Genomic DNA, 18370 nt, shown 5'->3' with positions numbered 1-18370 from the left:
CTTTTTCCCAGTGTGCCCAGGACCTGCCTGGTTTTAGCACTGAAGGTTGCACATCTCAGGAAACTCCTCAGTCCTTGGCAAAGCAGAACAGTTGGTCACTCTACATTTAGCCCTCTCTCTCTTTCCTTATCACTTCAAGGTTGTCTGTTGCATGTAAAGTATGTAGAAGCTTGTATATAGATATTATATAGGAGAAAGCATTTAATATATCCCCTCCATCATTACGTAGGTGATCTTGGGCAATTTAGAGTCTGTTTCTTGTCTGTATAATGAAGATAATAGTATTACCTACTCACAGGGTAGTGGGAGGAATTAAACAAGGTTGACGGTTGCTTAGAAGAGTTCTTGGTTCTACATTAGTTAACTATTGTCAAAATTGCTATTAAATCATGGTCAGAAGTCTCTGTACTGATAGAGTGGCCACACGAAGGTGGTATTGCTTTCAGTATACCGTGGGTACTGCTTTCAATAACACAGCATGCAAATGATTATTAGCAGAGAAACTGACATTTTAGCTTTAGTTGAAATCTATTATTTCCAGTCTCTGGTAGTATTGAATTCAGTTAATTTGGAAGGAAGAGGGAAGGCTTTGATTCAATGCTTGATAAGCCCATCTTGGAGGGTGCATATTGCACTGTTGTTCATGTGAGCCTGGTGAGTGGAAGTTACGAATTTTAAAAAATGAGATTTAGTCATAATCATAGTAACTTATCTACTGTGGATTAAATATTAATAGTAATTTTCAGCAAAGTGATATAATTATTTGGGGCAGGGGTTATCAGTAGCATTTGAATATTTTTAACACATCTTTCAAAGGAAATAATAAAACAGATTTAAGCAAAAAAAAAATCATAAAGTCCCTATTATTTTAGAGAAGAATAGTGAATGTAAATTTTTACCATGTTACTGATACCCTTTAAATAGAATCATAATTAAAATCTGCCTTCTGGAAGAAAAACATTTCCCCACATTCACAATGCTAGCCGAGTGATTATATGTGTTCGACTTGCTCTGAATATGACCTGAAAGGCAGAAAATAAAAAGGGATTAATTCTACCAGTTAAGTGGAATCCAGGGGAAAGAGAAAAGAAGAATTAAAAATGGTATTAGAGAAAAAAAATGGTATTAGAGAAAAGCAAAAGTGAATATAGCGTTAAATATTGGAAAGCAAATTCATATTGGCTATTTTCAGAGGAAGAAACATAGAATTTTATAATAACCCATTGAGTCTGTCTCCCATTCCACGGACTTGGTGTTCCTTCAAAGAATAAAGTGGTTAATTGTTCTGATCTTTACCTAGTTTTCCTGGAACCAGAAGTTCCAGGAAACAGCATAAGCACTGAGAATGTGTTAAGTGCCTTCCATATTGAGCAGAGAACGCCCATTCTACTTGTGACAGGGGTAAACATGGAAAAGGTGTAAGGTTCATATTCGATAGGTTTATAAAAGCCTAGTTTAGAACCATGAATAAAAGAGTCAGAATTTGAGTATGTGTGTGTGTGGTAAGTGTGTGTGTGTGACAAGGCAGGGAGGTTTTTACTGCCTTCATGAGCTGGGCGGCGACATGAGTGAGCTGACTTGTTGCCATGAATAATGAGCAGAGTTTGCCTGACATCTCAGGCCATCCTCCACGTGATTGTGGCGTTCTTCACCTTGCTTAGTTTCACTAGATTAACCACGTTGATGAGCTAGCTCTCTCCAAATAAGTTTGGCATCATGATGTACCGAGGTATATTTTCCTCTTTTCTGCTTTTAATTTCCCTTCTGCAAACTTTGCCTTGTCAGTCTCGAGTCCCTTTGGAGTATTAGTTTTTGCTTTGTCCATTCTTTAGTCAGTATCTTAACAGGGTATATGGAGTTGTAAATGTAGAATCTTTATAAACAGAAAAGTTCTTGCTCCTTGAATCTCTTCTTCATGAATAAGATGTTTCCCCTATTGTTTTAAAGATTCTTACATATTATTTAGATCTGTTTGATGACAAAATGTAATTAAAAATATACACAAGAGCAAAATTATTGTCTAGGTCACTACCTATATAACCTGTTTACTGGCACTAATAAATTATACTTTTTCTGACAATGAAATAAACAAATAGTCATCTTGGAAAACTAACAAAATCACACACACAGAGCAAGAATAAAGTTATAGAAATACAAACCATTTCATTTCCATTTTGTCTTTTTTCTTTGCATTTTTTTTCTGTATATTTCCCTCCAAACTGAAATCGTACTACATGTACTGATTCATAACACTGGCTTTGCACACTTTACATGTCACAAAATATTTCCTGTATTTTGATGTTAATAGTTACATAGTGATAATAATAGCCACAGTCTACTCAAGGCCAGGTTCTAGTCTAACTAATTTTCAGGCACATCTCAATAATCTGCACAGTACGAATTTGAGGTGGGTAATATCTTTATTTTAGATATAAGAAAACTAAGTCTTTAACAGAATAAGTAACTTGCTGCTGATCATACTGCTAATAAGTACTAGAGCAGTGATTCAAATACTGGTATTATGGTTTACAAAACATGCATTTCTTTATAACTATATTTTGCCAACTCCTGATAATATTCAATGGAATGGATAAAGAATAATTTGTTCTCCCAGTCTTGTTGGACATTTAGTGGTGTTACAAAATATTCAGTGTTACAATTTGCCTTGTATTAAGCATTCTTTTATAAGAACTCATATTCATAATTCTCAATTCATTTAAGACAAATTCCTAGAAATGTAACTACTAGGTTAAGGCTCTGAATAGTTTTAAAACTTGTGACATATATTGCCAAACTGCACTAAATAAGGTATTTTTTTTTTCAATTAAATACCATTCCACTGGCAGTGTTTCATTTTAAAGATTTTTTTGCAAATGTCCTTTTCATCTTTTTTAATGTGATCTATATTTATACAGACGATCATTCATAATTTTATTATCCCCAATCTGGGGTGATATGTTTAGAACTAGATCTAGATATATATTTCCCCAGGATTTTCAAACAAATGATACCCTATTTACATTATAGTATATTTCTTTCATCACTATTAAAATCTGTTGACGATAGTTCTTTTCAGTTTGTCATTCATGTGCTTTGCCTTTTAAAAAATACATCTATCTTAACTAATTTTAAATGTAAACTCTCACTGAATTGTAACTAGTTGATGTTTAGGATCATTCTCTTCTTTTACGGCATTATGAAATGAACAGGGCAAATGACCTCCCAGAACGATCCCTTGCAGCTGATTGTTGACATGTAAATAAATTCTGGTCAACAGGGTATAGTGAAAATGTTATGTGGTAGATTCCAGGCGCTTTCCCTTGGTGACTCGGTTCTGTAGTGTGACTTTCAGATCCATTCTGAGAACTACAATTGATGAGTCAACTTTTGCTCTAAATTTCAGTTGTCTACAACCTTTCTTTCTCACGCGTTTGTGAGTTGGCTGTGGCAGCTCTATTTCAGGCTACAGGTCAGGCTCAATTATACTTCACAGGTTTATCATTCTGAGATCCAGGCTGAAGTAGCAGCAGCTTGCTAGACCACGCTCTTCTCATGGTGGACGGCAGGTACATGAGAGAGTGAGTGGAAACGAAAGATTATTCTTAAAGCATCTTCTCAGAACTGGCATAGTTGCACATTCACCTGTTCAAAGTGGATGAGATGGTGACATGGATGGAGACATGTATTCTGCCTGTTCTACTGGTAGACACTTCACTGTCACATGGCAGAGAGCTTGAGTGTACAACCCTATAACATGGAGCAGAGCTGGCAACAATAATCCAATCTACCGCACTCAGATTGCATTCTGTTTCTAAAATCAAGGAGACTATGAGCCATTGAATTTGCTATAAAAAAAAGTTCCATTCTCACTTTATCTTGAGTGGCTTCTGTTCTCTGCAGATAAATCCTGACTGACGTTGTCTGGAACATTTCATTTTTAAACTCATCTGCAATTATCTGCGTCAAGGCCAGAAGGAAGACAGAGTGTTCATCTGACATTTCTACCACTAAGTATGTTCTTTCCCCTCTACTCTGTGAGGCAGCATGCTCTTTCAAGTGGGATAGCCACCCTCTTAGGGGTGGAACATGTGATAGCATCTTATTTCAAACAAGAATGGATAGATATTGAAGTACAGTGGAGTTGGGGACAATCTTGGGTTGGATCGCATAGTAATTAGAATCTATAAATGCCCAGGGAAAGAATTAAACCAATAGAGTGATGAACGCTAAAGAAGTCAGAGTGCTGTTCTGAATATGAGCAGCTATTTAAGTACAACAAGCATGGCAGATGGGAATATCATTAGAGTCAGCAGTAGATCTAGACTGGTCAGTAACAGGATATGCTGAACTGATCAGTGTTGGCTCTCTGAGTGTGAGCAGTTAGGCTGTTGAAGAGAATTTACAGGTAGATATACATGTGGGAGTTATGTGTATACCCATTTTTCAGTGTAGAGAGGAATTGAATTTGTTTTCCAGAATTACTGTTTTCAGTTAGTTATGCAAAAATCCTCATCTAGGTAGGGGCCATTTGAAAAAGGCGGGAAAAGGTGAATGAAAGGGAGAAGAAATCAAAGTCAGGGTAGAATTAGTTTCAATTCAATTCAGGTCGTTATTAATGGCAGAAATAAAATTAAAGAAGTTTTTTGGGGGGGCCACATTCAGTTTAGGAAGAGTGATTTCTCCTCCAAGAGTTCTGATCTTCCTTAAGTAGTATGACATTTTCCCTTTGTACTGTTTACCCACTTCAAGGGAGCTCAATATGATTTCCAGTCAAAAGAATATGAGACTCTACTAGGCAAAACTTGAAACACAGTATATAGTACCTTTAGAAATAAACCTCTGGCATATACTTCTGCTCTCAAACACATATATTATATTCCTCGAAGCATATAGGGAGGATTGAATAAGATTTTGTTCAGTTATCCAAATAATCAATATCATCAGGTACATTGTTCCTGTAGCTGCTTCCACTCCACCAGTTATCCACGTGAAACTCATCTTTGTTCTTCACGGTGGTCAACACATCCATAAACAATCTACATTTATTAGGTTAAATAACCTCATTTTAGAAAACTCAATTCTCTGTGTGCCCAAGTGGGAGGTATCAATATATCTTTGAAAACCATAGAAAACTTTATTGCTTCCTATTATCTGGAGACTTGACTAGTAAAACAACAGAGGTCACTACTCACCAGGAGAGCTAGAGGCTATGAGTTGGGTTAAATATGTGAAAAGAGAAGACAGATAAAGTGTTTCTCAGAAGCACTATGTATGCATTAGGGGGATCAGAGGACAAATAAAAAATGTTATTGGAGTCATGAGGACATAGTCTAGGGTCATTAAATCCAGCATCTAAGGGATGGGGTAGCAGAACCTAGAGCATTAGGCTAAGGGAATAAAGACCAGTGAGCTGGAACTCAGGTACATTATTTTGTGGCAAAGGTAAAATAGAAACTCTGGGCAGAATCTAGGAATTAGATCTGAGTAACAATCCTTACACACACACTGCAAGAAATACATTTGGTGTTTGTAACTAGTTAAGAAAAAAGATTAATTTTCATAAGTTTCAAGTGGAATTAGTCTCCTTACATTAGAATGTCTTCCAGACTCAGAAATGATCCCAAGGAATAAATTATCCCTAGTCCATGGGTTGAAGTAGGTAAGCAGACTTGAGTCAGGACCCTACCCTCCCTCGTCTTCTGTGGTTTGGATTTGTAACTTCTGTATCTATGCTCCCTAATCTCTAATTCAGATACCACTATGACAGGGTTTAAATTAATCTTTGCATAGCTTTTCATTCAGAATTTTACTCTTTCAAACATTGCTTGAAAACATAGGTCTAGAGTAGGACTTTACATTTCATAACATTTAGGAAAGCTATTTAGAAAGTTGTAGTGCACCAAAAAAATGTTACATGACTACACTTTTTCTCCAGTGGAGCTCTGTACTTGTCTCCAGACTCAAAAGCATTTGTCTTCATTCATATGTGTATAATAGACATTCAGCACCTTACAGTCCACTCTAATATTCTCCTCTCTTCCTTAAAGTATGCTGCTATTTTGCATCTCATGTCATTAGGGTATAATATCCATCACTCTTTGTTGAAACCATCCACGGCTCCTTAAACTCTTGCCCGTTACTTTACTAATCTGTTAGCACCTGGTTCATTGATATTTTCTGTTACATGACTCCTGTTATAATTTTACCTGATAGCTGATTCCAGTATCTGTTTTGATGACCATTCAAATATTTAACTATCAATCCTTGACTTTCCTTTTATCCAATGATTGTCTTCCATCATATCTTAACCATAAACTAATGGCCATAGAATTTGTTACTGCCAGTAAATATAACCTCTTCAGAATCCCAGTTCAAAGCTCCCACCCTTCAATTACCATCTGCCATCTTTCAACTTACTTCTTCAACCCAACCACCAGTGTACCTTCAATTGATAAATTTTATAATCTTTTTTATCTCTCCTGTCCCTCTTGTCCTCATTTCCTTTGTTAACTTAAATTTCCTGCTCAGTCATTATTACTCCTTTCTTGGCAGATCCTCAAATCTCTTGCCCTTCTCTTACTAAGTCATACCTTCTTGGACAGACTACAGCTGATTAAATCCAGTTTTCTGCTTAGTCCTTAATGGCACACATATAGTTAAATATAGCTGGAGCGAACCAGACACATGGTATTTAGTCCCACTTAGATTCATTGTCACTCACCTCATGTGATCCTAATGCTGTTCAGCAGTCATGCTATATTTCCCTGTCCAGTCTCTCCTCGGGGACTAGTTTATAATTCTTTCTCTGCACATTTCCAAGACCTCCTTTTCCATGATCACCTTCACCTAATGATACTATATTCCATTTCACTGAAAAAAAAAAATGATAAAGCAATCAGAAGAAAATACAAGTTTCTACCACCATATCTAACCACTTACCTTTACCCATGTCTACGTGCTCTAGAATCTCTGGATGGACTATCGATATACCTAGACAAGGCCAAAGTCTCCACTGGTGAACCATATCCCTTCTCTACCGAGTCAAGCGCTTTGTCCCGGCAAGACTCCTCTTTCTTTATTGAATCAATATGCTTTCTATCTACTGGCTCATTTCCATCTGCATAAAATTTACCTCACATCTAGCATCAGCTACAGCCATAGTTCTGTGGATTGCTTCTCATGAATTTTGTCCACCTTTCAATTTGATTGTTTTATTTTTTATGATTTATAGTAATAAATTGGCACATTATTGATATTAATCCTATGTCTGAGGTATACTTTGCAAATATTATCCTGTAATTTTATACTTGATACTGAAGTTTGTGCTGTCATTTGCCAGATGAACAAATTTAGTACAGTCAAATTTATATGATTTCCTTTTAAAAATTGTTGTTCTTTCCTGTTAAGGAAGCCATTCCTAGCTCAAGTTCCTAAACATTGTACTTACATAGTTTGTTTTATTTTTTCTTTGGATTAAGTCTTTAATGCATCTTAAATTTTATTTTTATAAGTAGTGTAAGTTACAGATCAACCTTTATTTAATTTACTTTTGTTTTCTGCAAATGGATATCAAATGGACTCACGTCTCAAGCAAACTTCTGTTTTTTTCCCTCCTGGTTTCAAATAGCATCTTTATTGTACACATAACTTTAACATAAATTTGTGTCTGTCTTACCTCTTAATTCTGTTCCACTGTTCTGTTTTCCATTCTCCTGCTAACATTATGCATTAATTTTTCTAGATATTTTATCAGACTCAGTTATCATAGTTCCTTGAGACATAATGAGAAGATGAAATATACAAAATGGATTCTTTCCGGAAGTTGTATTATTAATGTTTCTATAGTTTAAGTAGAACAAAGAAAGGTCAGCATGTGGCTCTTAACTAATCAAGTATTTATGTATATACTTTTCAAGAGAATAGCCATTATAAATGCAAGATTTGCTCCTCTGAGCTGTTCTCTCTCTTCAGCAAATGCTCAGAATGACAAGTTTAAAGCATCTGTAACTTCATTAGCTCCCCGCTTATTTTCCAATTGTTACCAAGTAGCAAAGGCAACAGAAAATCAATTGCTTCCTTTTCTGATCCCACCGGGAAAGACAGTTTGAGAAACAATCACCAGTTATCCCATTGCAATCAGCATATTATGGCAACCTACTATGTCCAAACTGACTTTAGTTTAAATTACTTGGAAAATTAAAGTAAGGTACACTTGTAAGAGGATGCCAAATCAATCTAGTGGGTTTTGTTTCCCTTTCAGTAGAATAGATATTACTATATACATAAATAAAGAAGTAATTTAAATATTAAGGCAAAACATTTTAACATCAGAAATTAATTTATTAAAATGTATGATCATGGTTAATATATATTCATATAAATTAATTTCTAAAGATAGAAAATCTCATTAAATCAACTAATGCTGTATACCTATTGTTTCAATATATACTCCTTTGTTTTGAAAGCTGAGGACGAATCCTGAAGCAGATTGCTCGGTGTCCTCACAAATATGATCATCCTTCCTCTTACAATTTCTTTAACACTTAAAAAGCTTTCTGTTTTTCTAAAAGTACCTCACGTATTGTCTTTTAAAATATACCAATAATACCTTATATTTGCGCAGAACTATAACATTTACACTGTGCTTTCAAATACATCTCTGTTATTTTCATAAATCAGACGAAGGCTTTTAATCACAGTTGCTAAGATTGTGGCTCTTAGGAAGAAGCCAGGTTTGGGAGAGAGTTGGGAAGAATAGTTATATTCTGTTTTCTGATGTTTGTGTGTAAATAAATGCCCCACATCCCACCCGGTTCCCTTTTCCCTTTATCTATCCTCGAGAGGGCTACTTGGAATCATAAAGTAGAAATAATTGCCTGTGAGGTAATCTGTTCAGAAATCAGAACTTCTAAATCTCCCAGTTTCCATTGATGTCACCCCCTTTCATTTCCTGCCACCATGGGGGTAATGCAGACCTCCTAATCTTTGAGCTTCCTGTTTAGCCTGATTCTAAAACATCTACTTTGGCTTCGGCTGAGTCCTCAACACAATGAATAGGGATTGAAATGTAAGTAAAATGAAGACTTTTGTGTTAATCTTATTGTTGCTGAAAGATCGCCCGTCCCTGATGAGCTGAATAACCCAGAGACCGGGTCTTGGAGCTTAGAAGGAAAGACGCAGCTTCATTGCTTTGCCGGGCAAAGGGGACTCACAGCAGGCTAGTGCCTTCAAAACTGTGAACCCACCGTGGGGATGGGGCAGGGTGGTTATATAGCCATAGCTCAAACAATAAAGCAGAATCATTTTCTCATCAGAAGACTTAGAATGGCGTCATGATGCCTCCAGGTGACCAATTCTGTAGAGGCTAGTGGTTGTCCCTCTTTCCATCTCTTTATCTGAGAAGCACCCAAAGTGTGGTCTTCTTGGTAATTCAGGCTATTTTGTAAGGTTACAGTCCTGTGACCTTCTCCTTAGAGAACAACTCAGAGACCAAGCATAATTATTGCTTTCGATTACTGGAATAAAGTAGAGACAGTAAGATCAATAGCTTTAGTTTTAACAGTGGGCCTGGAGCTGTGGGTAGCAACCGGTCAGTCAGGTTTCTTGACTGTTCTAAGGGCAAGCAGAAGAATAAGCAATCTGTTAGCCTAAGTGTGGCCATTTTATTAATCCTCCTTCATTATGGCTAAGGAAAAAAAGCTAAGCTATTTTTATTATTATAGTACCAAGCATAAAGTTAGCATCACATTTATTCTTTTAGTAGTTCTGACTTATTAAAATATTAGGTATAAAGGTGTAGTGTTAGTTGGATATTTTTCCTAGGCTTCTTAGTGATCCGTCTCTCCATGATTTCCCTCATAGTATTTAATTTCTTTCTTACCTGACTGTTGGAATAGAACATACTTTGCTATTCAGATAAATGTTTGATAATTATCTTGAGTTACATCGTGATCCTCAAGGTAATATGAAGGGAAAGGGACCTAAAATGAGGTAACGGTCAATGATCAAATATTATTTAAGTGGGTATTCAAGAAATAGTAGATGTTTTCATGAGGCAATTTATGAGGAAGGAAAAAGAAGAAAGGAACACACACTTCAGCATTGGAACTCTATAAACCCTATAAACTGCAAGAAAAGTCACAAACTGGGCACGTCATATACATTAAGATGGCTGTTTATCAAAAAAAAAAAAAAAGAAAAATTAACAAGTGTTGTTGAGAATGTGGAGAAATTGGAAACCTTGGTCATTGCTGTTGGAAATATAAAATGATGTAGCCACTAGGGAACACAGTATGGTAGTTGCTCAAAAAGTTAAACGTAACACCTGAAACTAACATTGTAAATCAACTACACTTCAATGAGAAATTTTTGTAAAAAAGTTAAGCATAGAATTACCATATGACTCAGCAACCGCACTTCTGAGATAAACCCAAAAGAACTGAAAGCAGGGACTCCGACAGACATTTGTACGTCAGTGTTCACAGCAACATTATAGGCAATAGCCAGAATGTGGATACAGCCCAAATGTTCATCAACAGTTGAATGGATAAAGAAAGCATGCTAACTGAAATAAGCTAGACACAAAAAGACAATTATTGTGTAATCCCACTTAAATGAGGTATCTAGGATAGGCAGATTCACAGAGACCAAAAGTGGTTGCCAGGTGCTGGCAGGGAAGAGGGAATGGGAATTACTATTTACTGGGCATGACGTTTCCATGTGGGATGATAAAAGAGTTCTGGGAATGGATATCGGTGATAGCTGCACAACATTGTGAATGAACTTAATGCCGCTTAGTTATACACTTAAAAATGATGGTAAGTTTTATGTTATGGATATTTTACTATGATAAAAGAAATCAGGCAGAGGGGGAAATTATGTGCACAGAAACAAATGTACATCCTCGTGTGACACTTTAATAAAGCCAGGGCACCATTTTCAGAGAATAGTTTGCAGATTGATAAAGTCTCCCATTCCCACCACTTCTGAGAAGAACTGTGGGGCACAGAGACAAGCCCGCTTAACCCAGAATTATAATAACAATGTGTTAAAAGCAGCTTCCTCTCAGTACCTATTAGCTCCAGTAAGAATCATGTAGAAAATGGCCATGGAGGAACTTTGTGATTAGAATCTGTGACACGTCCTGTTGCACTTCCATTGTGCTCCACCCCTAGTCATAAATCCTAGACTCCAGAAGTCAGGTCTGTTAAAAATGGAGACCATTTGGGAAACAGGATATTAGGATACCTTACTGACAGGTAGCCTCTACTGTACGTAGAACAAACTAGTTCTCAGATCAAGTAAATCGCAGAGAAGAAGCTTTCAAAATGATTTTTTAAGCTGAACCTGACCTTTTCTCTTCCACCACAACATTCCCAGTTGTAGGAGGTGTGGTTGGGTTTATAAAGCATTCTGTCTGAAAAGACAAGGAAAATAAAGATCTCATGGTTGTAACCACCTACCTTTTGCCCAGAGAAGTTTGTGATATTAACCAGTCCAGTGTATTTGTCTCCTTCTTTGCTGTTCTTTATAGGCAATAATCAAACTAACTGGTGTCCAGGCAGAGCTTTAACAACCAAAAATCCATTCCACAGACCCTCCAGTTTTTATTGTATTTACACGTAGGGGTGTAGAAAGTTCTTAGTAAATCTTCTTAGATCTTAAAACAAGTACGTTAACTCGATTTGCAGGGAATGAGCAAGGGAGGGAAAATAACTGTTATGCAACAGATGCCTGAATATTCAAAATCTACTTGACTCAAATATTAACTTTTAAAGGGAGAGAGAAAGTACTCTACACATGAGAAGGTCCTAACTGCATGATTATTAATATATAATTCAGTGGAGCATAAAACCAATTTGGGAATAACATGGGTGAGGATATAAATGCCTTAATGGACAAAGTGGAAATGCTTAAGAAGTAGATAAGAGTTTACTGGGTGGTCGTGTACTCTCTATCCCGAGGAGCAGCCGCAGTCTGGTGTCATAATACTGAAGAAGTTAAAAAGCTCATTTTAAAAAGTTCTTAATTCTCCTGATTTTAATATATTTTTGTTATTTTTGAAGTTTCCTTCCTTAGATTAATACATTAATTTTCAAAGATAACATATATGCATGTAGGTTATTGTTTATAATCTGTCTACTACATTAAGATAAAAAAAGAAATCTTTAATAGCAAAGTAAACCACAGTGGGAAAGAACATTTTAAAAAATTAAAATTAACAAAATGAAATTTTCATTGGAAAAAGATGGTGTCACAAAAATAATTACTGCTTTAATGCCCTTGGCATCTTGTTGAGTAGCTGCTATTGTATATATTCTGTTGGAAACCTTGAAATTATCACTTGTCTTTCCCCGTATCTAATGTTAATCTTTTGCTTTGGAATGGTTTCCCTTCCTGAAGCTGTGTGAGTTGTGCTTTTTATTTTAGGATGAGACTATATGTGTGTATACTATTTATCCTGCCTTATTTGAAAATCCCAAAGGAATTTAAATTATACATTAGCATCTAAGCAAGTGTTACAAATGAAGACCCTCTCTTACAAGGAACTGTGTTATTCATCTAATGTACATTTTTAATTACTATTAACTTGCTTCCTTAAAAGATAAAGCTTCTTCCATGATTGTGCTGTTTACTGAAGCAGTAAAAACCATTCTTTATTTCTCAAATCGATGCTAGCTCAATATATTGAAGGATACTAAAATTTGTGATCTCTATATCCCACATACATGATGCTTATTTTCTTTAACGTAAGAGCTAAATTTGTTTTTCTCAACAAATGAAATCATGTTAGAGCTGCTAAATTGATTTAATTTTAAAAGATTGAAAGTTCTCAATTGTTCCTAATTTTTAATATAGGTAATTTGGTTTTACTGCAACTTTATGGAATGTATATATAGACGTACACATCATAATTCCCCATTATGACGTAGTATCACATGATTTGATGCTTTCTGTATATATATTCATGGTAATTTTAAAACACGGAACTGAGATTTTAGAAGAAAGTTTGAAATAACAGGCCATGTATTCCATGAAATTTCCAAGATGTCCTTGGAATTTAGTAGAGGTTTTATTTAACCACTAATGCGTTTAACAGTACAAACGAGGGTAGTGAACTTACAGTGCGGTGCCGACTCACGGAGGCTGATAGACCTTTCTGAAAAACTGTGTAGGATACTGCACACGTGCTAGTGTTTGTGTGGGAACAAGAAGGGCACTCGTGTGTACTTGGGGTGATGTCTGAGTCAGAGCTTTAGTCACTCTGAGATCTACTCATATCTGTGCAGATCTGAAGGAGAGGTAGGCTTATCGATTAGCCCTCTGGGAAGACAACACAATAAGCGAAAAATGGCATACATAATGAATTCAAGGCAAGGGGAGAGAGAATAAAGAGGAATTAATTTGCCACTTAGATCATGCCCCTTTCCAACCTCTTGAACTCTTGTCTGAGTCCGTGCATAAGTCCTCGTAATCAGAGAACACGTGAAAAACTATAATTTATACAAGAAGCAGATGTGTCATTATAGCAGTTTTTGATTCTCCTGAAGAAATGAAGTGAGTGATGTCTTCCAAAAGATGGTGTTGGCACGTTAGTGACTTTGCCAATGATGGGAGATAATACTCTCATCTCATCACTCTCTATACCAGTCATTAGCCAACATGATGACACCAGCGGGCACCAATATCTGAAACACTGCCTTTGGCAGGCGTGAACAACAGAGGTGACTTCTGGGGAAAATGACAAAGTTGTTGCTGCCTGTTAGCCTGAACAGAAAGAGGAAACCCCAGGATAGGGAATTAAAGTGTCATAGTAAGATCATCACTGCTGCCACCTTTTGGCCAAAGAGACCTGTAGGTAATTCTGGAACCATTTTGAAACACTGATCTTAGGATTTTCCAGAAACCAGTGGGGATAGAGGCTGGAAAACACTGATTCATGCCTGTTATTTTGATCACATTTTTCTTTTCAGGCTTTGTAACCTCAAAAATACAGGTTACGTGCATTAAGAGTCTGAAATATACCCAATATGTGCATTCTTGAAAAGTTTGCTATAACCTCATCATTATATATTGAATGTTACTTTCATTTCATTTCAAAAGTGCAGCAGTGCCTGTCTTTCAATTTATTTATTCTCCAGGCATATAGATTCATTTTAATTTAAAAAAAAACCTGTATTTTTCATTCTCTTTCAATTCGTTCATCAAATCACTTCCTAAGTATTTCTTCCTTATATACAACATTTCAGGCACATACCACATCTGCCAATGATATAGTCATTCATCTTTTTGTATACGTATTCTTAAATAATCTCAAAATTGCAGAAAAGATACAAGAACCAAACCTGAGATTAGGATAAATAATGACAATAGTGGATTGTAGTCCATTTAATAAAATCAGAAACCTGACTGTATACTGATACAAATGAATAAATAAATTCAGAGTTTGAGGTGAAACTTTTCCATGAGATGCTTATTAAAAAGAGGAAAGAACCGATGAGAGTAGGTTGGTAACCTGATGCACTAACACTTCCGAAGGCTTATTATCTATTTCTACGTAAGTGATTAGGGAAATGTCCTTGTTTGAAGCATTTAAGTCAGAAAAATACCGTTATCAAATGGCGGCTATTCATATGTACCACTTGTATTATAATTGTCCCAGTGATGTTCTTTATAACAAAAGGGTCCAATTCAGAATCAGATATTACATTAATTTATCAGATTTCCTTAGTTTCAAAGAGTTCCTTAATCTTTGACTTTCATGACCTTGACAGTCTTGAGGATTACAGGTCAGTCCCCACCATTCTTTGAGTACTTCATTGTTTCCTGACATAAGAGGAGATTCAGTGATCAAAACTCCATAATAGGACCCCATTAACCAGAAGGAAGGTTGAGAAATGTACTTTTCCTTTGTGCCACAGAATGAGAAATAGGATTAAAAAGGATCAAACCATTTTCTGCCACAAAGAATATCTGGGCAAATTAACTAGCCAGCATTGTCCTTAATGATAAAATAGTGGAAGCACTTACTTTGATTTATCAAAAAAAAAAAAAAAGGTACAGATGCCCACGAAAACTGCTTTAACCTACAATTTTAAGTGGAGCCTAGGTAGTACAGTAACACAGGTGAAATGAATTAAGGGGTTATGATTGAGAAACGAAGAAAGAATACTATCAGTTGTAGCCAGAGATCCACGTAAAACAGCTCAAAAACTGGAGAATATATTTTTTATAATTAAATAAGAGAATATAGCAAGCTGACTAGATACATGATTAACAATCAAAAAGCCATGTGTGACAAACAGCTCAGAAATATGATTTTAGAAGGTACTGTTCCCCATTCCAAAATGTAAGTTACCTAGTAATGTCTGTCAAAAGATGGCTGATTTTATGAGGATTTTTTTTTTTTTAGTTTCAAACAACAAGAAAGATGACAAGTAAATGGATACAATTCATGTGTCATACAGATGCCAGTTCTCCATATTGTTCTGTGTAGTCAAAGTGAAGCTTATAAAATTCTTAGTGTGTTTCATGAAGGTATTCGACAAATTTATAAGCAGAAGCAAAGACCAAGGAGTTGGCAACAAGTTCTTGAAAACAAACAATACTCATTAGCATATGCTTTTCACAATAAAGACCATGTGGTATTTGCAAAGTTACAAACTGTTGTTTGAAACAGAATGTAGAAGCAAAAGATACTAGCAAGTGTGTATGTGAGTGAGAGTGTGTGTGTGAATGAATAGAGCAGGTACTAAGGAAGATCTGTGGAGAACAGATGGTCTTTTAAATTAATGGGACAATTGATGTTCCATCTAAGAAAGAAAAGCATTCTCTACATTACACACACACACACACACACACACACACACACACACACACACACAACTGTTTAGACAGATTCATTTCTTAAATCTTAAAGGAAAACTTAAAATATTTAGAAGAAAATATAGGAGGATTATCTTTATGATTCAACGACAAGAGTTTTTCTAAGAGAGAAATTCAGTATGTTAGTATTAACTCCTTTTTATCAGAATATGTCATAAATAAACCTGTAAATCTATAATAGGTATTTTAACTACATAAGGTCTGTGAAAAAAATTTATTTTAACAGAGATGAAAACAAGAATTTTGTGTTCAACTACATCAGGGAAATTAAAATTAAGATATCATATGAGATTATTTGATAACCACTAGAACTAAGTTGTAAAAATTTCTGAGGCCCTAAAGTAGATGTCCTCATAAAGTCTCCTCCTAAAAGTCTACTGTTAACGTGTGAACCCACACAAGGGGATAAGATGGGTTTTCTGAGCAGACGCTTGTCTAATCTGTTTCCTGGAGAAGCAAGGCTTTTCTCCAACCTGGGTTAGTTAGTGCATACAGCTTTAAAGAATGAGAAAATGTTCATTCTAATACACAAGAGACTGTAGCCTCATTTTATTGGTCAGGTTATAAAAGGAAGTAGTTGTATGTCTTCTCATATGTTGGTTTTTTTTTTTTTTTTGCATTCTTTTTTATTGAAATAGTTTACAATGTTGTGTCAGTTTCTGGTGTACAGCATAATATTTCAGTCATGCATATACATAGATGTATTCGTTTTCATATTCCTTTTCATTAAAGGTTACTACAAGATACTAAATATAGTTCCCTGTGCTCAACAGTAGAAACTTATTGTTACCTATTTTATATATAGTAGTTAGTATCTGCAAATCTCAAACTCCCAATTTATGCCTTCCTGCCCCTTTTTCCTCCTGGTAACCAGAAGTTTGTTTTCTATGTCTGTGAGTCTGTTTCTGTTTTGTAAATAACTTCATTTGTGTCTTGTGGATCTTTTTTGTCTTAAAATTTTGTTTTTCTCTCCTTTCTGCTTCCCTGTAGAAATAAGTCTCTAAGTGAATGATTTTAAGGGATCATGATATCATCTACATTTCATTCTCTGTTTTACTGGATACCGATAGGGGCTCTCTCAGCATGAAATCAGACATTATAGAGAAAGAAACCCAAACACTTTTAGCGATATGAGTAGTAGAGGAAGCCAGCAGGTGAACAGTAAGAAATGTACGTGCACATGAGTATGTGACTGTTGAAGACAAAGGGAAAGGTTTTCTGCACTTTTTTGAAGTAGATAATTCAGGGTGGTTCTTTTGTTAACTTTTTAGGAATGATTCTCCTAGGGTGACGCACATCATAAAATGACTCACTTTTCAGTTTTTTTTGTTTTTTTAATTGAAGTATAGTCAGTTACAATGTGTCAGTTTCTGGCATACAACATAATGTTTCAGTCATACATATACACACATATATTTGTTTTCATGTTCTTTTTCCTTATAGGTTACTACAAGATACTCAACATAGTTCCCTGTGCTATACAGAAGAAACTTGTTGTTTATCTATTTTATATATAGCAGTTGGTATTTGCAAATCTCAAACTTCAAACTTATCCCTTCCCTCTCCCCACCCACTTGGTTGTTTTGATAGAGTTCCCGCCAAAAAGTTACAACTTATTGCACAAATTATCTGGGGTTGGTACTTTTTAAAGAAAATTCTTCTCCTTTAACATTTTTGCCTCTGCTTTGCCATGTCCTCACCCTTGATTTCCTGTCCTTAGATACTTAACATGAAATTATTTGAAGCATTTAACTTCAACCTTCCCTCCTTCAGTCTTCTAATTGAAGTTATTTTACTCGTAGAAAACCTATCTATTATGAATAGGGATTATATTTTAACTGAGGACTGTAATGTAGAGAGGGGGAAATGGATGAATCAAATTAAGAAAGGGAGACTGATTGAAGTTTAAATTAAAAATGAAATATAAATGACATAAAAGTGATGCAATTTCTAGATCCTATACTTGATGTTGGAAGAGAGCTTTTAGTGTTCTGGCTACTTTTGTAATTGTTGAAAAGGATATGTCCACTTAGGGCTTGATAGGGTAGTAAGCCTTTTCAAATGGATTTTTTGCAAACTAAGTTAACATCCATTTTATATCTCTTGGATTGCTTAAGATGACTCTGCTTCCAAGGTATTTATTTTGGGGTTGTAGAGGAGCAAATTTTGCCACCCCTAAAATGTCTCTGTGGCATGGAGATGATTTCAAGCTGAAAACAATGAAGGCCCAAAAGATTGAGGAAGAAACTTTGACCTTCTCCCTAACTGCCTAAAAGAATGTAGACAGAGGACCTGCTCCAGGAGGGGAGCCATCCCCATAGACAGCAGTAGTGTAATAGGTGTACCTAGTATAAAATAATATGGCGTAAGCAGGCGTGGAGACAGGGAGGAGCCAGCAGAGTCTGCGGTTAAAACTTCTCTCTGGGTCCCATTGTCTCTGCATAGCCCAGCAAACATTTGTCTTTGCATCCCCAGGAGAATTGCC

General features: G+C 35.8%; 1 long non-coding RNA gene across 1 annotated transcript in view; it reads right to left on the bottom strand.

Annotated features, from left to right (window-relative positions):
- Positions 1 to 2415: 2415 nt before the first annotated feature.
- The window catches only part of LOC116661989, a 76048-nt gene continuing 60093 nt past the window's right edge, over positions 2416 to 18370 (bottom strand). Inside the window, exons 2-3 of the long non-coding RNA XR_004317950.1 lie at positions 6722 to 6870; positions 2416 to 3642 (exon numbers count right to left, since the gene is read on the bottom strand). This is a non-coding gene — a long non-coding RNA (uncharacterized LOC116661989). The remainder of the gene's footprint in view (positions 3643 to 6721; positions 6871 to 18370) is intronic.

The sequence above is a fragment of the Camelus ferus genome, chromosome X (genome assembly GCF_009834535.1).
Source record: "Camelus ferus isolate YT-003-E chromosome X, BCGSAC_Cfer_1.0, whole genome shotgun sequence".
Lineage (NCBI taxonomy): Eukaryota > Metazoa > Chordata > Mammalia > Artiodactyla > Camelidae > Camelus > Camelus ferus.
Note: the sequence above shows the minus strand (reverse complement) of the source record. Positions and strands in the feature narration are given on the sequence as shown.